This window comes from Lagopus muta, chromosome 4 (assembly GCF_023343835.1).
Source record: "Lagopus muta isolate bLagMut1 chromosome 4, bLagMut1 primary, whole genome shotgun sequence".
NCBI lineage: Eukaryota > Metazoa > Chordata > Aves > Galliformes > Phasianidae > Lagopus > Lagopus muta.
Window position 1 is genome coordinate 2179841 of NC_064436.1, and position 25976 is coordinate 2205816.

A 25976-nucleotide genomic window follows, 5' to 3' on the forward strand; every position below is an offset into this window, starting at 1 on the left:
CAAAAAACAAAATCAAAAACCAACATTCCTTTGTTATAGTGTTTAAAAACTTTAAGTGTATTAAGTGTATTTTAACCAGGTCAATATGGGGTCCCTTCCAACCCGGGTGATTCTGTGATTCTGTGTGATTCTGTGATTCAACTCTATTTTAATTTTTCTCTATGTTGTATCTTAAGGCATAAAAGTAACAATTCTTGCCAACCCATTTCAGGGCAGCCTGAACCCATTTATACCATATTAATTGAACAACTTCAGAAGAGTTTAAGGTTCAACCTACCAGACTGCTTTTTGTTACAAACTTACAAAGATGCATCAGGTAAAACATTTTAAACTTTGTCATATGACAGTACAGTATATTAAAATGACATTTTTTTTTGGTCAGTTAAATTTTTAAAAACTGAAGCTAAGCTTTTTCACTGTAATAATGTGAGATATGACGATCTCTCTCTCCTGTTTCTCTTTTTTTTTTTTTTTCCCTGGAAGTAGCCTAAATTATTTCATAATAATTTTTAATTTTATAATATTACATAATTGGTCATTTTTTTCCTACAGTAATCACCTTAATTATTACTTCTCAGTACCATAAATTTAGTTATGCGTGGGTACACTTCAGTCTTTCCTAATGTTAGTAGCAGTGTGCTTGGTTTATTCTGGTTGATAATAGCATTGCACTAGCATTTCTTGTCCATCAGTTTTATTTTAGACTTAAGGAAAACAACAGAGGAAAACAAAGGAGCTAGCAAAAGGAGCAACTTGCTCAGAATGTTCTGAATTCCTACAAAAATGAATCTTGAGCCTTCAGCTTTTATTTTCCTGCAGCAATTCTCAGTCTTTCCTGTTCTGCTTTTATGGGTAATTGTTTTATTGTGTAATTAAAACTGTTGCTTTTTAACCTGCATGCAGAAATAATTCAGTTTCAGTGTTGTACACAACTCATCTTAATTTTCATTTCTATCTTAATGTAAATAGGAATAGCATTGTTTGCTAACCTTTTCTCTCTCCAAATTATCCAGCAGCTCTACCCCTGTGAATTTTTAGCTAATATATTTTTGGAAACTCAGTGCTTTCTTTCTGTACTTTGTTTCAGTTCATTATAAATGTATATATGTATATGAACATACCATGATCTACTGTCACACTGTACCGAAATTCTTACCCTTGTTAGTACTGACCAGGTACTGAAGATGGGTGGTGGTTTCAGTATAAATTGTTCTGAGATAATTTTGATCTTTCCAGGGTTTTAGATTAAAATTTTGTTGAGTTACTGTTAAAGAAAAATTTTGTGTTTACTCATTTCACACTTGCAAGGAATTTTGAGCTAGAAATACGGTAGTCATGTGTACATATGTTGGTTCATACATATGCATCATATGTATATATGTATTATACATATGTTGTATTACATCTGTTCTACAGTTTTGTCTTGTCTGTCTTGGTTTTCTATTCCATTTTCCACCTATGAAAAGGACAAAATGATAGCCATCAAATATGCTTGCATTAAGTTACGCACTAATTTGTCTTACAGACAGAAGTACAAGGTAGTCGATGTGGTTTTTAATGAAGGAATGTTCTAAGAAATATTTTTTTTGCTGTTGTAACAAGAAGCAACTTCATAAAATTATCAGTATATAGACGTGATCACCTACAGTCAGTTTCTAAGACTTCTAAATATAACGCATGCAATTCTTGCAATAGAATGGATAACTATTTTAGCAGTTTGCCTGGAAAATTCTGTTCTTGAAACAGGAAATTTATTTGCTAAGCTGTCCTGTGCATAAATTCAGCATCCAAGACTTTACCATTCATGTCAAAATAAACTAATAATTAATATTTAAAACTATTAGTTTATTCTAATCATAGTAATGAAATGAGTTCTAGGTGTAGCTTATAATTAGCCTTTCATAGCACCCAAATACTTCTTGCGTAGTTTGACGTGCTTAAAAATTTCTGTTGCCAAGATGCTAGAGCCGAAAGGAAACTTGAAGAGCTCCTCTTTGTAAGTTTATTTGCATAGAGGTTCAGGAGTAGGTGATATTTTATCAGTATCTAGATTAAATATATATTGAAGCCTTTTAATTAATTACTCTAAAACATGAACACCAAGGTTTAAGGGAGGTGTAAGGGGAAATACGACTTCATACAGTCACCTCTACAGATTAAGAAAGAAATTATTCTCATCAGTGATGGACACACCCAGCTCTTCTAAGAAGAAATAAACTAAATCAGTTGAGATCTTTGAAATCTTGGTATTAGCAGTCTGTGACCTGTGTGCATTTACAAGGCCAATGTACTAAGCAATAGTTAAGTTTCAAAATCCAACTTGCAGTTACTGATACTTACAAAGCCGATTGTTATTCCCTTTTGTTTGAAGTGAAGTTGCTTGCCTCTCTGGCTCTGGATCTCAGCAGCGGTTCCTGGAAGCTTTGCTGCACTGGTGCACGTCTCATTTGCATCTGTCTTCTATGTAAGGGAAAATATAATCATGCGTCCTTTTCTGGGCTACATCGTGCTCCACTGCAAATCCTGATGGCCCACGAAGGTTTGAGGAAACATGGCACATCCCAGGCTGTCTCCCCATCTGAGACTTGGGAAACCAAGGATGTCCTGCAGCAGACAACTTCTTTGACATCAAGGCATAGTAATGACTTTTCTTAGGTAGGCTGCCTGTCGTTTCTTTTTCTTGTCTGGGTGCAAAACCAATGTGTTGTATTCAGAAGAAGCTTACCTACCAAAACATAAAGGAGAAGATGGGTGTTTGCACATTCATTTTATAGGTATGGAAAAGGGGGACTAAGCCTTCTAAAATCTTCCCCACAGCTTTGAGCTACAAAATTATCTTCTCACTGGACTAGCAAATATTGAAATATCCCCCAAAAAGATAATTTCAAAACCTCATATACTGTGATTTTTCATGATAAACCAGATAAGTAGGAGACCTAGAATTTTATGTCTTCATCTAAACAACTGAAGCGTTCAGCCTCCTCTGCCAAAGGGCAAGCAGTATCACTTGTTTTGGATATGGTGTTGCACTTGTGATCTTATCTGGAATTGTTTTCTTAATTACTTTGTGTTGCTGGACTTCATAATTTAAACTGTTTAAGATCTTCCTCAACTAAACTTAACAGAATTTATTTAAAAGACCCGATAGCTTGTTTGTAAATATTTTCACAAGAATGACTCATCCTGATAATCTTGATGTAGTTAACATGAAGAGCGCTGTGGTTTTAAATCTTAAGAATCACTGACTGTTTTGCAGAGTAGCAAACTTACAGTAAATACAATTCCTCTTTTTCTCCAGTTCTTATTTTTAAAAAATGGGACTTCTTGGTTGCGTGGGGAAGGAAAAGACTTCAAGTCTGAACTAATCTACTTGACAACTATTTAGTGATAACCTGCCTTCTAACCATCAAATTTCTCACCTCCCTCACACATTTCATTATAGTTAGTTCAGAAGCACAAAAAGAGTAAGTCTACATGATAGGTTTTCTGTATGGTTTTCAGTTATTTGTAAAGAGCTTTGAAATTCTTGCATGAAAAGGCTTATCAAAAGACTGATTCTGTTTTCTGTGCTTTGTGGAATACTACTTTTAGGCAGTCATATTTGTACAACACATTAATGCGTTCCACATTAATGCAGAACTTCTCTTTGATCCCTTCTTAACTAGAAAGACTGAGTCCTGTGGTTCCTGTTAATGTTCTGCGGATTAATTCTCTTTTCATAATTCTCTTTTCATCTCTCCATAATTCTACTTATTTCTATTTTGTATTTTTAGTTGTTATGCATCACAAAAACAAGCCTGGAAATGTGGAACTTTCACTGAGCTTTCCTGTCTCTCCTAAATCAAGCAATGGTGTGAGCTCCTCTGTGTCAGCCCCCCTGATACAATGAATTTTACACTTCTGGGTGCCTGGCAGACCAGTTTCAACTGGGGGAAGTATCCCCACTCTTGTGTCTGAGTCATTCTTTGGAGCTGAGGGAAAAGTTGGTTTATGGCCACATGCTGTAGAAGCTATATGCTGTAGTCTAAGACCTGTACTTTGGGGACAAGGTTATTAGAACATGATTACATTTTTTTTCCAGTATGTTATGGCCTGAACTTTATATGCCAAGTAAGCTCAGAAAATGCCTAGAAAATAGGCACTCCAGGAGACATATGTAGGAAAAGGATTGCTGAGTTTCTGAATACCGAATGATGTGGGGGAGAAAAGAGGAGCTGCCAGAGCTATCAAACAAGTATTTTACCTGGTATTGATGCAAGAGCAGATTTTTAAAGGGGTAGCAAAAGACTTCAGAAAGCTGAGATGTGTGAGATCCTGAGGCATAGGAATTCTAGAGCATTTCACTGCTTTTTTGAACTTGTGACTACCTAGCTATGTTGTTACGACTGCAAGATTTCATATATGTGCATGGGGATAATATAAGTAAAACCAAACTGAGAATTTGGCCCATAAAATGTCAGCTGGGCACTGATCACTTTTCCCTACAGTGCAGTTAAGTAAACTAGTTCCCTGCTGCCACTCATCCATAAAGTTATGTTGCTTCTATCAATTTGCTGGCTGCAGATGCTGCTGTATTTCCTAGGAGTGATCCAGGCAGTGATATTCAGACAGCTACTACTTGGCTTAGGTGGGGCTGTGGCTGATACGCCACAGCTTCTGGGCAATCCAGCAATCCAGTCTTCACTTTGTTACCTCTTGCTGGCAAGTGCAGTGAGTATGTGACTTCGTTCTTGAAGAGCAACCAGACATCTTGGACTCCTTTACGCTCTGAGACTGAAACCCAGGCACTCCCCCTACTAGCCTTCTGAACAATGCAAAGTCCGCCACTTTGCTCACATGAGTTTGTTTTTGCAGTACCTAACTGAACAGTGTAGCTGGATAATATGTCAGTGCAGCACAGTAATCTGCTTTCTGTGCTTTGATTTGTCTTTTTAGTAGAGCCTCTTGTATTTGCAGTTTCCTTGATTTGACTTGTCAGGCATCTAGAAGATTTCCAACATCTCATAACATTAGAAGGGCAGGCATTCATTTTTATTCCTTGCTCTATTTTCACTGAATGCTCTTTTCAAGACTACAGCCAATGTCTTAACTTTCTGTTAATGTGCTGATCTAAAAGTGGAAAATATCTTTCTCTAAGTCATTAGCTATCTATCATGTTGTTAATTTTGTCTTTTAAGCCATGAAAAGCTATTGATGATTGAATGTAGAAATGTTAAAATGCATTTCAAACTGTGTAATAAAGGACCACTTCTGTGTCTGCTAGGTGAGGACTTGTTCATAAGGGTTCTTGTCACTCACTGCCTTTGGTATTGTGGAAATGGGATTTCTATTTGTAGGGGTTTGTTTTTGTTTTTATACCTGGTACTTCCGACTCATGTCTTCAGCACTTGGCAGAGCTGAGCTTGGCAGCATTGCTTGCATTCTCTCAGAAATAAATATTTGGCTTTTTTTTTTTTTTTCCCCCATTTTTCCTGTCCTGTAGTGTATGTGAAACGTTGAACATGCTTTAGCTATGCCATTTCATTACATGCCTGTGGATAAGAAACTTCAAGCAAATATCCCTTGGTGCTAGAGACAGATATTGAAAAAGACCCTGTGTAAAGGGCGCATTTATTCCAGTGTTCCAGTTTCATGTTTGACAAAATCTACATTCTAAGGAAAAGAAAATTGCAACGATAAAAATATTTATAGAGATTTTAGGTGATCAGCCTTGTCTTTAATTTACAAATTATTGGTCATTTCTTTGAGTTCTTGTTTCCAAAGCAATTAAGTAAGAAGAGAATGAGTTGGAATATTTGGAGATGTGTTATCCAACGTTATCCAGTTCAGTAGTTTCTAGAGTCAGCAAAAGCTCCTCTTCTTTGTGTTGTTGTTTTGTGTGTTTTTGGTGGTTTTTTAAAATTAATTATTATTTCCCTTTCTGTTCTCCTCAGCAGCTGGAGTCCTACAATCTGCAGCTCTGTCATAGGTTTGGAGACAGGTATCTGGACTTGCTCTGCACTGTAATGAAGTCAGGTTACCCCGATCTTGTAATATCCAGGCACAGCTATGACTGTCTGCCAGTTTCATTTTCTCTGTGCAGAGTTGGTCATTGTGTTCCCCAGCACTGACAACAAGAAAATTCAGATCACTCAACCCCAGAAAACAGAAGTCCTCATTCTGGTATAAGTGTATCAGTATTAGCAGAGCCATATAAAACCTAGGAAATCTGTTTTGTCTCTGCCATAGTGTAAATTATTCATTTTGATAGCAATTAATTCATAATTATTTTACAGATCTCTTCTGACACTTGATCCTCAAACTCTATAGGTAAGGCATATCTTATTGTAGATACGGTGAAACTTATTCACATGCTATCTGGCATGATAAAAATAGCACAGCTATTTCTGTAAAGTCTGCCTTACTATTTCTGCAGTGTTAAAGGGCAATTCACTGCATTTTTTCTGCTTCTGGAGGAATTTACATAACTCATGCTACTAATTCAGTGTACTACAAAAATATGAGGTCAGCTGACAGTCTGTCTATGCATACACAGATGGCAGAAGATGTAGAAATATGATTTTAACTCATGCCCCTGCATTGGTCTATAGAAACATTTTTCTAGATGTAAAAATGGTATGGATGTAAAATATAATACTATATTTGTACTGTATGACACACATAAGTGAAGCTGGGTGAAAGACAATGTATGGAAAGTTCCTTACAAAGTCTGTAGCTTGTGCTGTAAATTTTTTGCATGCTTTCCTTCAACTGATTGTTTAAAATCACCTTATCCTCAATTGTATGTGCTCATGGCTTTTAGATTGTTTCTTCTTTTTCTACTTCCACAGAGTTCTTTTGTTAAAGATAAGGTTTGCTCATAAATGTCAACACAGATTTTCATATACTACTTAATAAGCTGGTTGTGCTCTTATGTTTTAATGTTTTGGGTTTTTTTTTTTGTTTTTTTTTTTTTTAAATCCTGAATTTTCACTTAGCTAGTGAAAATTTGAAGCAGTTTACCCAGAAATGTTTCCACTCAAAAGCTGGAAATCTATGCACCAGAAAGAAATAAGAAGAGAATCTGTAGAATATACACATATATAAAATAATAATAATAATAATCAAATGCGGACTAAAGAAGAAGACTTAAATTCCAGCAGATTAAATTTGAAACTGTAACTGGGAGGGCAAAAAAGAGTTTGAGGAGCAATGAGATACTGGGATGAAAACTGGCTTTAAATACTTCTTCAAACGCTTCAGGGAGGAAAAACCTGCTATTGCCTACAATATCAATTGCTATTCATGATATAAAGATAGAACTGAGAAAGGATGAGATTATTGCAGATAAGCTTAGTGAATTCTTTGAATTGGAGCAGTGAGGAAGAAACTGCAGAGGTCCTGATTTGGGAGCTATTCTACAGAAGAGAGTACAAATGGACCGGATAAAGACTAGCACAGCACCTGAGCCAGACATTCAATGACAGATTTTAGCAGAACTCAGTGAAGACACATCTGAACTATTTATATACGTGTTACATATGCAAATATATACATCAGCATAGAAATGCAGATGAAACCTGGGATGGAGATGTAGCTTTCCCTTTAAGCTCATGATTAACATAAATTTTAGCTGGGTGGAGTTCCTCTGTCCTTCTCCTTTCAGGGGACAATCTGACAACCTTCTTATGCTCCTCACATAGGAGCTGTAGCTTTTGTTTCCTGCCATACTCCACAGACAGACTTCCCTCCATTTGCTTAGCTCTCCACAACTTCAGTTTCCTGGGAAAGCAGTGGAATTGTGTCAGAACAACTCACTCCTTGCTTCCCAACTTTTTCTCCCCAACCACATCACAGAAGCACACTTTGAAATCAGTAGCTGTGTGCACACCTGCAACATAAATATTTCAGAAGGCTGTAATCCATTGCCCTTCTCACTCCAGTCTTGATGTTCTTTCAAAACTCTATAAGGAGACATGCTGTGATGTCAATTCCTGTATTGATATTTGCTTTCAGCTGTCCTCTGCATACGTTATTTGTCAGCCTACTGACAAATAAGTAACTGAGTAATCGTTAGCTTTTCTATTTCTTCTTGAATGAATTTCAGAATTCAGACCTACCCTTAATTTCTTGAAGTACACGCTTGTGAAATCTATGGAGATAACACTCAGCACAGATTGTCGCAGCTACTAAATTAAGTACACACAGGCCGATATGCATATACCACAAAACACAGAAAGCACCACTGCAAAACTGCCCTTTAAATCACACACCTGTTTTTGAGTGAGGAATTCTCAGAAAACTTTCTGGTCTTTGGTATTTTACATGTCCAGGCATTTTAATATTTCTTGACTGCAACTAATATAATCCTAAAAGTAAATGTTTTTTCATTAATAGGGCATACAGGCAATTTTCTTTCTTCTTCAACAGGTAAAATGTTATATATTGTCCCTCAGTAAAGGAATGAAAAAAGCTTGAAAATATGCGTGGCCTTTCAAATAATTATAGCATCTGTGTAGTCAGTGCTTTGAGATTTGACATCAAGAAGATGCACGGCGATGGAGTCTGCAGAATGAAACATCCTGAAATCGCAGATTCTAAATATGGGAAAAATAAAACAAGCAGGGAAAGTCAAATAGAAATTGCACGTGCACAAACTACTAGTCTATTCTGTTCTACACCTTACATAACACTACAGGAAACTGTAATGCATTATTCTTTGGATTCCAGCCTCAATATTCTTCCAAAGGTCTCATGAAAAATATTTTTATACTTTTTTTTTTTTTTTTTTTTTTTACTCTCTCTGCTTTCAGTAATTCAGAATTCAGTAATTCTTAAGAATTCAGTAATTCTTAAGCTATATTGCCTTCCCTAGTTAAATCAATTCCAATTTTCTTTCCGTGACCCCTGAGTAAATTACACAGACTTACAGGTGGGGGGGTGGGGGAGCACCCTCTACAAGATATGATGCATTTCACTGCACGCTTCAACAGAAATACCATCAAAACCGATAAACCCTGCCAAAACAAACATAATAAATTAAAATCAAAATAAAGACAAAACAAGCAGGTTTTCAGTTAATTCTACTTTTGCTGCACAAAGTTTACTCTGGTATAGCTTCTACAGCTTTGGTGGAAGGCTGGTCTTCCACAAATCAGGCTTTCATGTTTATTTCTTTTGTCTGCTTTTTTTTATTATCAGAAAAAAAAAAAAGCAGAGAAATTAAAGATGACTCAATTTTTTTCTTTTTTTTTCTTTTAGAGGGAGATCAAACTAGCTTTTATCTAAAGTATCTAAGTTTTCTGTAATTGGTCAATGATTCATACTTTTAAGTTTATATTTATGATCATGTTTGTATTGTTACTGACCTACAATATTTTGAATGGAATGGTAACAAAGTTGTACATACATGCACTTGAAAGTCATTACGTATTTCAGTAATAAGAAGTTTCAAAATTATGAAATGCCTGTGTGATATAAATACCATTACAATTTGCAAATTTTTCAGATCAGCTTTGACTCAATGGTATAGTTGAAGCCAAATTTAACTAACATGCTATTTTGCACGTGTACTGCTAATTTAAAATGCTGCCATCAATGACAGCTGCTTTGCAAACAGGTGATAGTTCATGAAGAGCAGAAAAATACACTCCCTAATTTATTGTTCTCTGCTTCACTGACAGTCTGTAAGATAAATTAGATTTTCCAATTACCTTCAGGGAAAGCAGTGACATTTTCTGTTATCCTTTAAGCACTTAGAGCAGATGAAGAACAAAGAAGTCAATAAGCAGCAGTAGCTATGCCATCCAATATGTAATTACCAGTGCAGTATTTGAAAGTACAGTGCTACTCTATTTTCTAAGTTTTCCATCTAATGGCAGATTTTATGGGCTTTTAAATTTTAAGTGGCTATTGAGTGGTGGCCATTACGAAGAAAGAAGATCACTTCTTGAAATTTAGCCATTTTTTCCGTATTTGAAAGTACTTTCTGAAACACAGATCCAGAACACTGAATATTTTCCTGCTGCTAAGCACTGCTAGCTGTAGTCTTCTAAATCATCTATCCTTCTTCCCTCTACAGAATTTTCCAATTCTCTTCTGAACATACCATCTGCACATGAAGAGACCAGATCAGTAAAGCCAAGGCACAGCTGGAATTGAACTTGGCAAGGGATATGGAAATTAACAAGAGACTCTACGGGTACTATGATCAGAAGAGACAGATCAAGGACAGTGTACAGCCTCACGTAAATTAAAAGGAAGAACTAGATACAGCAAACATGGAGAAGGCTGACGTTATCCAGTTCCTTGCCTCAGTCTTCATGGGCAGTCAGATTTCTCACATCTGTCATATCCCTGAACCTCTAGGAAGAGGTCAGGATAGCAAAGTTCCCTCCACTGTAAGAACAGAGTAAGTTCTAGACTATCTCATGAAACTAAATGTGTAGAAATCTATGGGGCTGGACAACATACATTACAGGGTCCAGAAGGAAATGAGCGATGTCATTACCAAGCCACACACCATCATATCTGAAAAGTCATGGTTGTCATGTGAAGTCCCCAGTGACTGGAAAAAGGAAAACATCTGTCTGCTTTTTAATAAAGGGAAAAATGAAGAGTTGGGAAACTACAGGCTAGTGAGCCTCACCTCTGTGCCTGGGAAGTTCACAGCTCTCCAGGGAGTTATGTTAAGGCACATGCAAGACAAGGAGGTGATCCAAGATGGCCAGTTCAGCTTCACCAAGGGAAGATCTTGCCCAAACAGTCCACTGGCCTTCTGTGATTGGGTGAAAGCATCTAGATAAAGATCTGAAGGGACTATGAAATTACTTTTCCAGTGACGAGCGAAAACACAGTCAGACACATGCAGAAAATCAGAGCCTCACAGCCTGTGGCAGTACACAGCGCCAAAACATTAATAATGAAGGGGAAATGGCACTAGGGTAATGTACAGTGATGATGAATAAGACTCATCAGAAGTGTGATTTAACCCAATTTAATTTGAATTAGAAGGTGAATTTATATTGTTTGTACTTTTAGTATTTTTTCCATTCTTACTTAGTAATGATTATATGATGAACTCTGGTTAGATGCCTACAAAGTGAATTATATAGCTGGCAAAGGCAGCTGTCTGATTTCATCTCTGTGAAGTGCATAATAGAACACAATGGAGGAGATTCATTTAGTTCAAGTAATCTGTATGCAGTGCACATCAGCAGCAAGATCATAGTGCCACAGTCAGTTTCTTGGCTAAGGATTATCAGACCGTATATCCTATATCAGGAAACATACTGAGCAAGTCCTCATGCTGATTAAAGAAATATGCCATGAGACTGACAATTCTTGTTTCCAGATACTAACTTTTCCTCCCTCCTTAAGAGTCAGTCTTAAAGATGTATGTAGCAGCTACTTGATCTGTCAGAGCTGTTTTGCATCTTGGAATGACTACATTACCTGAGGATGAGAAGAGTGCCATTACTTAACAACTATGTTTTAAAGCATTTAGCAGCATGACATTGAAGATAAACCAGCTGCTCAACCTACTTGCATGAGAAATACGAGAAAACACAAAGAAGTGTTCCACAAATTAATTCTTTCTGTCTACCTATTTTAGCTGATACTCTTGCAGCTTTGATTTGAATTATCTGTTAAAAAATTAGGAGGACTGTGTGATCTTGCTGTCTATGCAGAAGGTGATGACTGAACTACAAGGATGAAAAGAAAGATTCTTTATTGTATTCAATTAATGGCCTGTCATCTGTAGACTACTACAACTGTGGCATTCACAAGTACGCTGGATGTCTTCTCAAGTTTGAGAGTAGTCTGAGTCCAAACAGAGATCCTGGGCCGAATCAATTCATCTTTCCTTCTAGGCGCTAGAAATACGTATTTATGGCCAATAAGCAGATTTTGCTGAAAGTGCACAGGAGACCCCTAAATAGCCTTGGCTAATGCAAAGATAAAGCACTGCTATGTACAACGTTCTTATCCTCATTTCTCGAGAATCTAATGCCCATACAGAAAAACAGCTACTTTTTGTAGGACAAAAACAAAAAAAGTTTTCTGTTCCTATGCATGTGCAGAATCCAGATATAAGAAATACTGTCTGACTGACTCTGAGAGCTGACACTCTGAAAATGGGATTAGGAGAATGAAAAGTATGAGTCCTTTTATCTTTGTAACCGTGAGAAATACTGTTAATAGTCACTTCAGATACAACAGAGTGAATGTTCTAAATGCTCCCCCCTGGATTATACAAATAAAATATGGCTCAGTGCTTTTAATTGACATTCTGTTCTCGCTGCTGCTGTTACCGGAGAAAGTTGTACTATAGGCAGTGTTTCCAAAAGCTGGATAAATGTATTTGCACTCTATGTTTTAAATGGTTATCATCAGGACATTATGCCACACCAAATCTGACAGTCCATTATCACACTGGTTCTTTTTACTCTGTTTTTGTCCAGGGAACAAAGCGTGGAGGAGGCAGAGTACATACACTTTTCCTCACTTACAATTACATTTCTATCTGCATGATCAAAAATGTAACCATATAGCACAAGTTACAGCATTGCTTAAAGAAATTTATTATTAATAGTTATTACTAACAGTAATAACAGCAACACACACTACAGCATAGAGATAGAACGTAACCAAAGAAATCTTCAAACTATGTTTACATATTGCAAATTATATGAATAAATATAGCAGAAAAAAGCAGAAGTGAGTTGGTGGAGTAGATATTAAGAGATTATTTAAATTACATTGATTGGTGTTTTACTCTCTTTTGTGTAGTATTTTGTTCAAAATTGATTTCAAGATTATTACTTTTTGAAGCTAACTTGCTTTTCTAACAATAAGTAGATCTTGTGAATTATATTCATAGAGTCACAGAATCACCGAGTTTGTAAAAGACCTCTATGATCATCCAGTCCAACCATCCACCTTTCACCAATATTTCCCTCCTAAAGAATGTTCTTCAGTACAAAATCTAAACATTTATTGAACACCTTCAGGGTCAGTGACTCCATCACCTCCCTGATCAGCCCGTTCCAGTGCCTGACCACTCTCTCAGACAAGAAGTATTTACTAACGTCCAACATGGACCTCATCTGACCAAGCCACAGACTGCCAGTTTCTCCACAATATCGTGGGAGACAGTGTCAAAGGTTTTGCTGAAGTCTAGGTAGACTATGTCAACAACCCTTCTCTCATGCTGTATGGGAATCACAGCCTGAACCTCTGATTGACCACCTGAGGCAAGTAATAAGTCAGCCCTGGGAGCACAGGTGAAGGCAATTCTCCTGTGCTGCCAGAAGGGGTAGATCTTGGCTGCACCTCGCCTTGACCCATTTAAGAGCTGACTGGTGGGAGGGAAGGATTGCTTTTTGGAGTTTTCCAGTGAGCCCAGGATGAGGGTAAGCTTTCTATCTATTCTTTTTGGTGTAATAGCCTGCTTAGTCACACTCCTGTGTATTTTTTAATTATAGCATCTGTATATTCATTACATACTCATATACATATTCATTCATACACACGCCCCTGGCAGGTCATTCAATCATAGAAGGAGATCAGGTTGGTCAGGAAGGACTTGCCTTTCATGGGCCTATGCTGGCGTGAACCCATTTGTAACATGTTTTAACTATGTCTACATTTAAGGCATTTGTTACTGTCTTTATTTTGTTTTATTTTGCTGCATTTCTGTAAATATAACTGTTTGTTAAACCAAGATTGCTTTAAATATCCAGACCCAAGTTCCTGTGGTCGTTAAATAGGTTGCAAGTCTTCAGGTACAAGAGAAATGTCCTATGAACAGCAATGAAGTGTAACTGCTTATGTAATTGATGTAGTTGAAAAAAGGAATCTCTTTTAATTGTTCTTTTAGCAGGTAGCTCAAATGACAAATTAAAACAAGCCTTTGCTCATAAATGCAGATAAGGGTTCTTAACTTCTATCAGAGCCCTCTTACATGTGATGTTGATGTAACAGTTGTTTCTGAAACATACAATTCAGTGATGGGTGAAAAAGAGAGGTATGATGACCCTTTTCACAACAGCTGTCAATTAGTGACTTTGTAACATTGAAATGCTTGAGTTTTCTTTGGAGAATCTGATGAGGATTGGAAAAAAAGAGTTGTTTTTTTTTTTTTTTTTTAAGCAAACTTTCAACTTTCTGAGGGCTAATCATTCCCTCGTGAAAAAGAACTGAGGGGGAGAAGAAATTTGATTAGATGTGATAGGAATGTGCTAGAACAAATGCATATTTATAATTCTTTCTCCTTATTTTCTTTGTGAGCTTTTTTCCCTTTTTCTCTTGTTTTTGTTTTGGTCATCATGTAGAAAAATCTTAGACACGAGCACTCTTGTGATGTAATCGTTGTGGAATGGGCCACAATGCAGAGAAAGCCTTAGGGACTGGCTTGCTTTCAAAAACTATAAAGAATTTCCTGGGATTTTTGGTAGGTTCTTCCACCAGGAGTACTATGGTGTATTTAATTTGAATGTTTCAAGTTACATGTAATAAAATTTATTGCTGCAGATTGCATTGGGGAAATACAAGATGTGGGTAACTCAGAGGCTGAACACAATCCTATTTGAATCTGCTTTGTGACGACAGATTAAATCTTTACGTTTTCCTCATACTGGTATTATCTGTAGAGGGAGTACTGACGTTATACTTGCACATACAAAGACTGCAGTAAAATACAAATTAGAGCATTGTTGCCCTAAGGATGAGATCTAGTACTGACAGCAAGAAGAGGTGAAGGAAAGGGAGATAAATACAAAATGTAGATCTGAGAGCTGATCTGTGCTTGCTGATTTTCTAATAAGGGTGAGGAACTCAATGACTGTTTCTGGAAGAGGTTCCACTGAACAATGACCACTCCTTCTAAGAGGTAAAAATTCTCACTTCCCAGACCTCATATCAGAAAACTTAAAAAGCCAAGTAGTGCTTCAGTCTACTTTCTCAGCTTTTTTTTTTTTCTCACAATCCTGGTTCCTAAGGTTCTAGGATATACCTTTTTCATTTCTCGCATTAATCGTTATTAAAAATAGCATCAATCAACAAAGAAACAACAAAAAAAAGCCAGACAAATGCAAACCATTGTTGTTAAATCATTTGAACAAGTGAACGGGGCTTTGAAGAACAAAGTGACAGCAATCTCCTTGTTTTCTTTTACTGTGGCTTCACGTTGGCTAACATTAAAACTTTTCAAAACAAGTTTGCAATGTGGAGGAAATATTATTTTCATAGTCACGATTTAAGGAACCTGAAATACTGTAAGAAAAGTTATTACTTGTGTAATTTCAAATGTTACAGAAATGTAGAAATCTAGCTCAGATACTCAGGCTATAGCTCATGAAAAAGTGGTAGAAGTGAAAGTCAGGTATTTCTTATGCATGCCAAGAGAAATGTTTTAAGTCCAAACCTTAGCTTACTTACAGTGTTCTTATGTAGCTTCACCTTTTGCTTTGGTTGGTCATAAATTATATAGAAAGGTTATGAACTTCTGAAGCAAAATATTTCCGAAAATGGCATTTCATGATATGCACATAAACAAGTATAATGACTAATACCTTCACAAATACATAACTTTATTTGCATTTGTCTGTGCTATAAGCACTATCTTTTTATTTATTAATCTCTAACTTTGAATGCTGTGCAGTAACAGTTATACTGGTGACCCTCCAGGTGTCTGAGGGCTGCAATCAATTTCCATATGCATTTGCATAATTTTTACATCTCTTATGTCTATTTAAATTCCTGAGCTTTGAACATGTCATAGTGGAGGAAAATAAATAATAAAAAGCAACTTTTATCATCTTTGAAGGCTATTCTGTAAATTCTTAGCCTCTCTTGTACTCTTGCAGTAAATAAATTCAAAAGCAAAAAAGCTCAAGTGAGTGCTAGAAGAAGCTAGCTGTGATGGTGGTAATGATGCTTTATGTCTTTCATTATTTTTCAGTTGTAGGTATTTTTCATCTGTCAAATTCTGCTTCAAATGTCTTTAGAGCAAAGTAGTTTTCCTCGCCTCTTCTAATGTCTTTCTTCCTCCTTATTCCTTTTGGTTTTCCTAGTACCTTTCTCATTTCTTGTTTCTGGTCTGCATTTCCCTCAAGGGCATCCACCTAGAAGGAGTTTACTTGAAATAACAGGAATTTTTAAGGTATTTCTTCTTAATTGTAAAGAAAGCTGATTGCAGAAAGTTGTAAGTTTCAGCTGAATTCCTGTTTTGAAGAAAATCCTTAAATATCTTGGGTAATGTGTTCAAATTGAAAGGAATATGGATTATAATGCTATGTTGTGACTTAGCAAGAGACTGAATAGCTGTGAATGGTCTCCAAAAAAGCTAATACTGTTTATTTTAGAGACATTTCCAGAGCAGTATCAGCTTCAGTTTTTACACAATTGCAACTAGTATGCATTCACTTGAGTCCAATAGAAACAGAGCTAGGAATGAACTTGCATTAAACTTGTGCATGGGTGTCTCTCATTTTCTTTTTTTTTTTTTTTTTTTTAAAACAAGTGCAAGAGAGTATAAGATAAAGAGGAGAAAAGATCAATTTATAAAAGGAGAAATGAAGAAGAGGAATTGTAAATCAGATAACAATGGTGAGTGAGAATAGCCAGAGACATGGCACTGTGTGAAATGAAGGAACTTAATAAAGAAACTTAAAAAAGCATAAACTTAATAGTAAAGGTGATTGTGGTTTGTTTTTTTTTTTTTTTCTATAGAAATTTCAGTGGGACATTGTGAAGTGGCATGATGGGTAAATTTATGAGTACACTGATCCCACTTGCTGGCTGACTTTAGTAGGCCTTACACCAGCTTTGAGAAATTCTGAGAAGTCTGTGGGGATGGAAACAAGTTTACTAAGCACAAGAGAAGACAATACCACTGTGCCATGTCTAGAACTAGATCTGGGTGCTTATGAGCTTCTAGGTGCATGATGCTTTGGGATTAATATAGCAGCCCTACAGAGAAGGATTTGGAGGTTCTGGTGGATAAGAAGCTGGATATGAGCCAGCAGCATGCATTTGCAGCCCAGAAGGCTGACAGTGTCATGGGTCAGTATCAAAAGAGTGCTGACCAACAGGGAGAAGGGAGGTGATTGTCCCCCTCTACTCTGCCCTTGTGACTCCCCATCTGCAATACTGCATCCATGCCTTGGGCTCCCAGTACAGGGAAGGTGTGGAGTGTTGGAGTGGGTCCAGAGGAGGGCCACAAAGATTATCAGAGGACTGGAGCACGTCTACATGAAGAAAAGTTGAAGGAACTGGGTTTGTTTAGCTTGGAGAAGAGAAGACTCCAAGGAAACATCATTGGAGCCTTTCACTGCTTAAAGGGAGCTTATAGAAAGGATGGCAAACCAACTTTTTATATGGCCTAATAATGAAAGGACCAGAGAGTATGGTTTTAATCTAAAAGAAGGGAGGTCTAGATTAGATTACAGGAGGTAGTTTTTTGTTCAGAGTGGTGAAGCCCTGGTGCAGGCTTCCCAGAGAAGTGATGGATACTCTCAGTAATTTGCAGATAGCATCAGGCTGGGAGGAACTGTTCATTTGCCTGAGGGTAGGAAAGCCTTACAGAGGGATCTGGACAGGCTGGATAGCAAAGGTGTGACTGAATTTTGCCACACAGAGAAAGATGGCACACAATGACATTCATCATTGCTTGCTGAACGTTTATGAAGACCAAACAGTAAATGTGAGTACAGGGGTCAGTGGTGCATTTCAGCAGTGGGTAGTGACAATGGGTTACCTCCACTGGTGCAGATTTTTACACGCATAGCTCTTGTTTACTGCAGGCTCTTGTTTATTGCTGGGAAATGCATAGCTGATGGTGGTGAGTGTGTTGAAAAACAAGGATTTTTAGCTGAGGTTTTGTTCTATTAAGTGTTGTTCTTGAGCTCTTTGTATCTGTTGCAATTTCCATGGAAATAAATGGGAGGTATTACTTTTGAAGCAACCTACACATTGTAATATATTTTTTTTTAATCAAAACTCTTCAAGAAGGTTTAGCTTTTTACTGTACTGTTAAGCTAAACATCAGTCTTGTTGCAGTCAGTTCAAAGCAGACAGTACTGATTTGGGATAAAAATTAAACATTGCTGAAAATGAAGTTCAAGTAATTGTGTTTTTGACAGCAAGTTCAATTTTTTCTTCTCTCACCTCATATATCTAATTATGGGGGGACAGAATTAAGTACACTTTTTGTGTACATTCTTGTCAGTGTCCCTTTAAGTTGTGAGGATGTGCAGAGCAGTTAGGAATGCGAGATACTGTAGGGTACCAAGTGTGTGATGTGATGTTGCTAAGCAACATCCTTTGTTTTAAACAAACTTCACAGAGCTGGCAGCAGCTGTTAGAGATCTTGGCTTCTGACAGCAACACAGACTTCAAAAGGACCTAGAGCAAAGAACCTCCAAAATGAGCCATAATATAAAAAGCAATACTGTGGTGCTAGAAAATGTGAGGACCTATTTGTTAAGATAGCAGATACTGGAAAATTCTAACAGATAACGGTGAGATATTCTTGTGACAACTACTCATTTTGTTTAGTTGAATTTAAAAAATATATCTTTACATATCCATATTTCAGTTTCGTTTTTAGCAAGAATGCCTTTTGTAACTCTCAGTGGTAGCAACTCTCTTTGACTATATTGGAATAGCATTGTATGCCTGTAGTCAGGGAAAGAAAAAGTTAGCTTTAGAGTTGCTATGCCCATGCACGTGTTTGCAGACTTTCCTTTTTTTCTTTATGTGTATTCTTACATCTCAGAAACAGAAGCGAGCTCCTGTTTGACAGCGTTACAGTCCATAAAAGTAGGTGTAGGTGTAGCACACCAACCTGTCAAAACAGCAAAACTTTCAGACAGGAGCCAGTCCCCAAAGCTTCAATAGGAAGCCCAGATCTGTACTGAAATAACCCAAGACCTGCCAAAATTTTTCACATTAGAGGCAGATAAGTCTGTAAACAGTCTAGTAGTCTGGAAATACATCTGGAATCTGAAAAATTCAGAGTTCCTCCATGCCAGTTGTTTTCCCGTCTCCTGAGTGTTGAAAGCAAACCAGCATACATCCAGCAGCCAGGCAGTGCTGTGCTGCTGCTAATATTCATGTCTCTCAGTGCAGCAGTATTTCAGATGCAGCAACTTATTAGCTAGTCTGCCTAGCTATTGCATTATTCACACCCTGTGACAACGCAAGTGAGATCAGCAACTCAGTGCCTGGTAATGTTCTCCTAGTTCCCATGTGAATGTTCTGACCATTGCATCACTGGCAGTGCCATGTTGTATCTCATGTCATTGTTCTGTTTTATCTATACCCGTCAATAAAAGGCAGACTTCTCAGTCTGTCTAGTTAAAGCTGTCACTGGAAACTTCTCAGTTCTTGAGTTGCTCTCCCTGGTGTAAGGAATGTTTAAGGACATGGAATATGACTTTCTTCTTGCCCTGTAAATGACCAGACAATAAAGTTTGATTGTACTAGTGTTAGTATTTTTTGTACTAGACACAGATCTACTTTCTTAGATCCCTTTCTATCTCCTTGTTTAGTTTTAAATTCCATCCTGTAGGGATTTATCTTTTTCAGGATAAACTTAGTCAAACTTGATCCTTGTCTGCTGAAAAAGTTTAGAATGTGAAAATGGCCATATTGGTTCAGTGCAGGGATCTGTGTAGCATGATATCCTGACCTAAAAGGGGCATGTGCTGGTGCCTTAAAGAGGAACAAAAAATAAAATGAGCAGAATGAGACTTTCTGAAGGAATTCTTCTGCTCTCTGACTAGACCTTTGTTCACAGGATTTCCTGAGCTCGATCCAACTTATGTATTTGTGTGTTTAGTATTGATATGGTTCTCTCTCTAGTAATTTTTAACGCTTCTCCTTGCATTTTCTTCCTTCTAAACCACAATACTTTCTGCATCCACAATGTCTTCTGACTGGGAGTTGCACTGTTCAGTATAGCACTGTACATTAAATCACATCCTTTGGTTTGTTTCAGGCCTGTGTCTCTCAGTTGATCATTTTCTTTATTCACAGCCTCTGTTTATGTATGTAGTCTAGTCAGCTGTGTACCATTTCCATGCATTTTATGATTTTTAGGTTTTTAGTTTTTTATCAAGTGGAATAGTTTTATGCTACCCACTTGCTTTTATGAAAAGCATTACTTCCCTTTGCTTGATTTCTTTGTAGTTCTTCTATATTCTTTCTTAGTTTCATACAGTTTTCGAGGGGATTAGAAGCATAATGGTTTTTGCTATCACTTCATGATGTGGGTTTTTTGTTTTCCTTTTTTAATAATTCCTAGCACTTGAGTTTTTTATTACTGCCTAGCACAGAGCTAGTATTGATCTTGACAAATCATTATTTTCCATCAATAAGCCAGTTGATTAAAGAAACAATAATCCGTTCTTCTCTACACTATGGATTTATTGCATTTTCACATTTTCAGCATCAGTTTACCTAGCTGTTGATCCTTTTTTTTTTTTTTTCTTGTACCATCATTACCTGAGAAATTTATTTTTATTATTTTTTTTAAATTAAATATTGCTAAGGGAAAAGTAAAAGAGGTGGTTTGAATGCATTAGTCTGTCAATTCTCACCTGTGAAGCAGAAATTTACCTAGTGATACCAACCTGAAGGCACTAATTTAACGTGCAGTCTCTGAGGGAATGTTACAGATTATTTGAACATCTGCTTTGAGAACCTATGTGAAAAATATCCATGCATGATATAATAGGAGTATGTCTGCTGTGTGCCGGAGAGCACTGATAATACTGCTGGCACAAGCAGAGGTAGTAAAAAGCTTTTAGGGGTTACCTGGGGCATTTTGTTGCATAAAATATGTAATTTTGCATTTTCACAGTTGTACTTTGGTGAAAACAGTGGTATTCTACACATGAAATTGTAGGGGGCAGATAATCACTGTGAGCTGTCTGGAAAAGAAGACACTTTAACCTTGTAATCTGGGATTCTTTGTTCTCATATTTATCTTTTTTTTTTTTTTTTTTTTTTTTTTGGCCAAAAAAATCAAAGACTGGCAGTGTTATGGCTGTGGAAAAGCCTATCATTTTGCTTAAAGAAAGAACAGCATTATGCATGTAGTACTAAATTGGCAGGAAAGAGGTCTGAATTCACATATCTTTTTATCGTATTGAATGTCCAAATAATGAACATCGTTTTCTACACTGTTTGGAAACATCTGGACTTCTTTCCTCAGCAAGGCTTTCAATACATTCAATCCTTTCTGTGTCCCACAGAACATAGCATACTTTCTGCATACATGCAAATCCTGCTTAATGTAGAAGTAACCATGTGAATAAACCACCCTGTTTCCTCAGCTTATGAGCTACTTGTATGAATGTCCAAACTCAGATTTAACACTGATTTCAGAAAGAACATTTGCAGTACATATACAACACAGTGCTTTGTAGAATCAAGTCAATTAGAAAAAATCTGGGTAACCTGTAGTTAACTGCTAGCAAGTTGTAATTCTATACTCTTGAGTACTTGTCTTTTGTATCATAATAATGAAAAAAAAAATGGATATGTTCACCATTATGTACCTTGTTTGTACAATGCAATGAAAATTTAAAATGTTAAGCCCAGTCATTGTCATACAATAGGGGGGAAAAAAGGAACATGCAAGAACTTAATCATATTTCAACGTTGTTTTTAAAGCCTTATGGCTACAGCTGTTTGAGGCATGCGCATCCAATCTTTTGGCTTGCCTGGGCTGTGCTGAGTGAAGAGGAACCGTCTTGGACCATGGATATAAGGTGTAATAACTTTAATGCATATAATAAAAATATTTAAAAAATACATATTTTCAAACATAGCAACAAAACTAATGGGGTATTTGACCTCATTTTTGTGAAATTAATGCATCAGTCTGGTTCAGTGGAAAGGTTGCAATTCTCAAGGAGCTTGTCAGAGATTTTTTTATTAAACTTTACTCTTCCTATACTTTATTCTTGAAAACAGTTGTTCAAAAATGTACATACTGTGCTGCCCAAAAGTGGTGACATAAATAAGACATGATTATAAAGTAAGGAATTTCTTCCTTTGGTAAGAGGTTTTAAAGAATCTAGTAATTGGTGATCAGATATTTCTTTGAGTTGAATATCTGATTGCAAGTCTATGCATTGAAAATTGATAGCTAATGTGTTTATCTTAACTGAAATTGAATCATAAATATAGTGAAAAATTGGCATTTTAAGTCATCTTGAAATCTATTTTCAAATGCCTTTGCCAAAATGGAAAACACAACTGCATATTTTTTTTACTCTTCACGGGACTGTTTATCAAAATGCATGAAATTATTTGCTATAACTTGAGCTGACATTGCACTGCACCCTCTCTGTCTCCTGGTTTCAATCCAGATGGCATTAATAGCACAGCAGTGTGTGGTTGTCACTAAGTGATGGGAAAGGACACAGGGCCAGGCTGGGCCTCTTGGCAGGGCAGAGCCCCCACCAGAATAGTGTGATGCAGGAAGCAGCTGCAGGGCAGGTTGGACATGCCTGGTTTAAGGTGATTTCCTCAAAAACATTACTAATACTAATGCCCAGAAGTATGTAAATTAACATCAAACGATAGAACCGTATTTGGCTCAGTTATGTTCCATTCCTCAAAATGCCATCCCTGAGGGAATGGCTTTTTTCAGCTTGCCAGTTAAATCAAGAAAGAAACATCAAAGGAACGAATCTGTAGTTACAGCAAAGCCATAGAAGTAATGTTATATTTACACATTACTGTTTACAACCTACAACAAAAGTGATGAAATCAACCCATCCCTGCAGTGTTAGAGTTAAAGGAGGGTGAAGTCTAGCTCTCCATGTCTTCACACCTCATTTCACCAATCACTTTCCTTCAACTTCATTGGAAGCTGCTCTATTGAAGCTGCCAGTGCACAAAGCTTCCTATGAACAGGGAGTGGTACAACAGAATAATTGTGCCATGTCATATGCCCATCAGTGGTGAAGAGGGGTAGCTAAGACCATTTGACCATGTAGGCACTTCAGAGAGAAGTATAGGAAATGGGATCAAGTGCAAGTGTGCTTTTTCTTTATCAGTTTTTCTGAAGGATTATTTGGATACTTCTGGGTCCATTTGCAGATATTGATATACTGACTTTATCTGTGCTGTGTTTAGAAAGTGTGATTGGTCTATCAATTCTAGTTTAACTACAGCAGCACAGGATGTCACCTGTTCTTCAAAAGCTTGTTTATCTCCCTGATTGCCTATGCAGGCAACTGTCTAAAGTACTTGTCCTGTGTTTCACAGCTGCTTGATTAAACTCTCTAAATTAAAGCTGGCTTGGATATGCTAAATACATACCCATCTGCAAATAGTCATTTCATTGAGGGCAAACAGGAGAGGAGAAAGCAGGAGCTTCCATTAGGCAAGGGGCAGAAGTGACCTCAGTTTGTGTCAGGGGCCTTTTTAGATTGGATATCAGGAAGAATTTCTACTTGGGAAAGGTGGTCAAGCATTGGAATGGACTGCCCGGGGAGGTGAAGGAGTCCCCATCTCTGGAGATCTTTAAGAGACACATAGACGTGGTAGTTAGGGACATGATTTAGCAATTGATCTGTAGTGCCAGGTTGGGCTTGATCCTAAGATTCTCTTCCGACTGGAATGATTTTATGATTCTACTCTGTCCAATGACAGTGAGTCAAGTATAGACCAGAAAGCATGTGTAGCTCTCTGACAAGGCATTAACTGCTTTATTGCTGTGGCAATTCAAGATGAAAACATGGATATTCAGATACTTAAGTGCTTTTGAAACTCCATAGAATTACCTAGCTTAGTTATGCTGCTAGGAATTTTTGTGCTATGTTCTTGGTTTATTGTTGCTAATTGACGTGGTGGTTAGACATTTGTTAGTAAGAGCTTGATAAGGAATACATCAAGAGGAAATAACAAAATAAAGGTACAGGTTTCTTCTAGAGCATTCTGGTTCCACTCAAGTGTGATGTGGTCTATTTCCCAAAGCTAGCCCTGAAAAAATACTTGGATGGACAGGTGGAGAATGACACTGGAGAAGGAATTAGCAGGAGAGTACACAGGCTTTTCCCATTCAGTAGTGAAGATGAATTAGGTAGTGATCTGTTGAGTTAGCTTGCTGGGCTGGGCTGCAAATAGAGGAGTGAGGTGTGCATGGCAAAGTAATTGTCAGAAGTTATTCTAAAGCCATGATTTCGGGGGGGGGGGGGGGGGGGGAATAAAGGAAGTGCATCTCTATATCGTTTGCCACATGTAAATTAAAGCAAAGCCCTTTGTTTCTGGTTCTAGTTGACAACATTCAACACTTTGTAATGATTAAACAGTGAGTGAAATAAAACCTCTTCACTATTTGAGAGTGGCGGAGCATGTGGTGGTTTAGAATGATTTTGCTGTGTTGTTCTGCCCAAAATATTGTAGCTAAGCACTGAAATTATTCTGGGCAGTTATCAGTTCAACTCCGTTATGACAGTACTTCACTGAAGAAAAATGAAATAAATAACAGTCCTGCAAAACTCAACCTTTTAAAAATATGAAAATATGAGAGAGTGACTATTTATAATCCTAGATTTTTGAAACAAGTCATTTTATGCATCTAGGAGGGTACTGGTTACCCTCTCTGCCATATGTTTCTACATTCTTGATCCACATCCATCTGGCTCAGAAATCTGTCGGAGTGAGTGAGAAAATTGATTTGAATGATCTTAGAAGTTAAAAGCATATTTGTATTCTGGTTTATGTAGATTACAGGAAGAAAGGCTTTTTAAAAAAATCAGTATAGTATTTGGTATGAGTAGATAATGCATATTAAGTTTCCTGCAAGCAGTTTCGTTGCTTTTCATTTGCTTTTTCCCCTGCAGAGAAATACTTTTTCTAATTATTTGTTTTTTAGGTAAATCTGTTACAGTAATTTATCATTTGGGATTTACAACAAGAGCTGGTGTAGGTAATATGTCATCATTTGCCATTTGCTATTAATTATGCAACTACCAGAGCTACTGTAATCATTGCAGCTGCCTGAAGGGTCCTAGATAATGTTAAACATCATTGGAAGGATTCCACTGCAGCATTTTCACTAGCATTTTTGTTATTCAAATAGTTCAAAATTAAATACTTCCAAAACACAGTGCTGTGTTGTTTTTACACTTAATTTTTGCATTAATAAAAACTTCATGGAAAGTTGAAGTGATCAGCTAGCTGCTTGATAAGGAAATAGCAGGATCTCTGAAATTGTCCTTAGCCATGCCTCAGGCCGGAGCAGCCATGTTTTTACTTTTAGTTAATATACAGAAGTAATACTTCATATATATAAAATATATAAAATACTGAGTTTTAAATGTGAAATAAATATTTTTCTTAGCTGAGTCAGAGGATGTCAAGGTACTTATTGTCATGCTTTTTTTTTTTTAATTTGCCAATTATATTGAAAATAGAATCAGCTAATATGCATGTGCTTCCATATTTTAATGCATTTGTATTCTAGTATGACTGTAAATCTTTTCCCCATTCAGAATTATAAAGAATCCTGTCTAATGACCACTTCACGTATGACAATTACCTATAGGAAAGAGATGTTATATTAATTTTGCATTTTGTTTCTATATTCACAAGTCAACACAGAGAAGTTACAACACTGAATGCATTCAAGCTTGCAAGGGTAAAAATGAATTTGCTGGTAGAAAATTCAGGAAGTTTTTTGAGAAATGTGGCTAAATAAGATGTTATTTGCAACACACACAGTTTATGCTATTAAAGAACTGAGATGTGATGTGATTCACCTTGACATTGAGCATAATCTGAATTTCAGATTCTGAACATGTATTTGTATTATTTGTAAGGTAGTCTGAAGCAAATTGTTAAAGTTTTTTTTCTAGGTTATTTTTTAGTTTGTACTTTGCATTTTTTTTGAAGGTTTGTTTTTTGGAAGACAAGTTTTTATCAGTTCACAGACAGTTTACAAACTGAGAATTGTTGACAAAATACGGAAT

At 36.8% G+C, this 25976-nt stretch overlaps 1 long non-coding RNA gene across 5 annotated transcripts in view; it reads left to right on the top strand.

The window, feature by feature from the left end:
* Positions 1-2848, top strand: part of LOC125692435 (uncharacterized) — a 44171-nt gene extending 41323 nt beyond the window's left edge. For 4 of the 5 annotated variants that reach the window (XR_007376652.1, XR_007376653.1, XR_007376651.1 and 1 more), the window contains 2 exons: positions 212-316; positions 2372-2848. This is a non-coding gene — a long non-coding RNA (uncharacterized LOC125692435). The remainder of the gene's footprint in view (positions 1-211; positions 317-2371) is intronic. The other variant, XR_007376655.1, reaches the window with a different exon arrangement.
* Positions 2849-25976: the final 23128 nt, after the last annotated feature.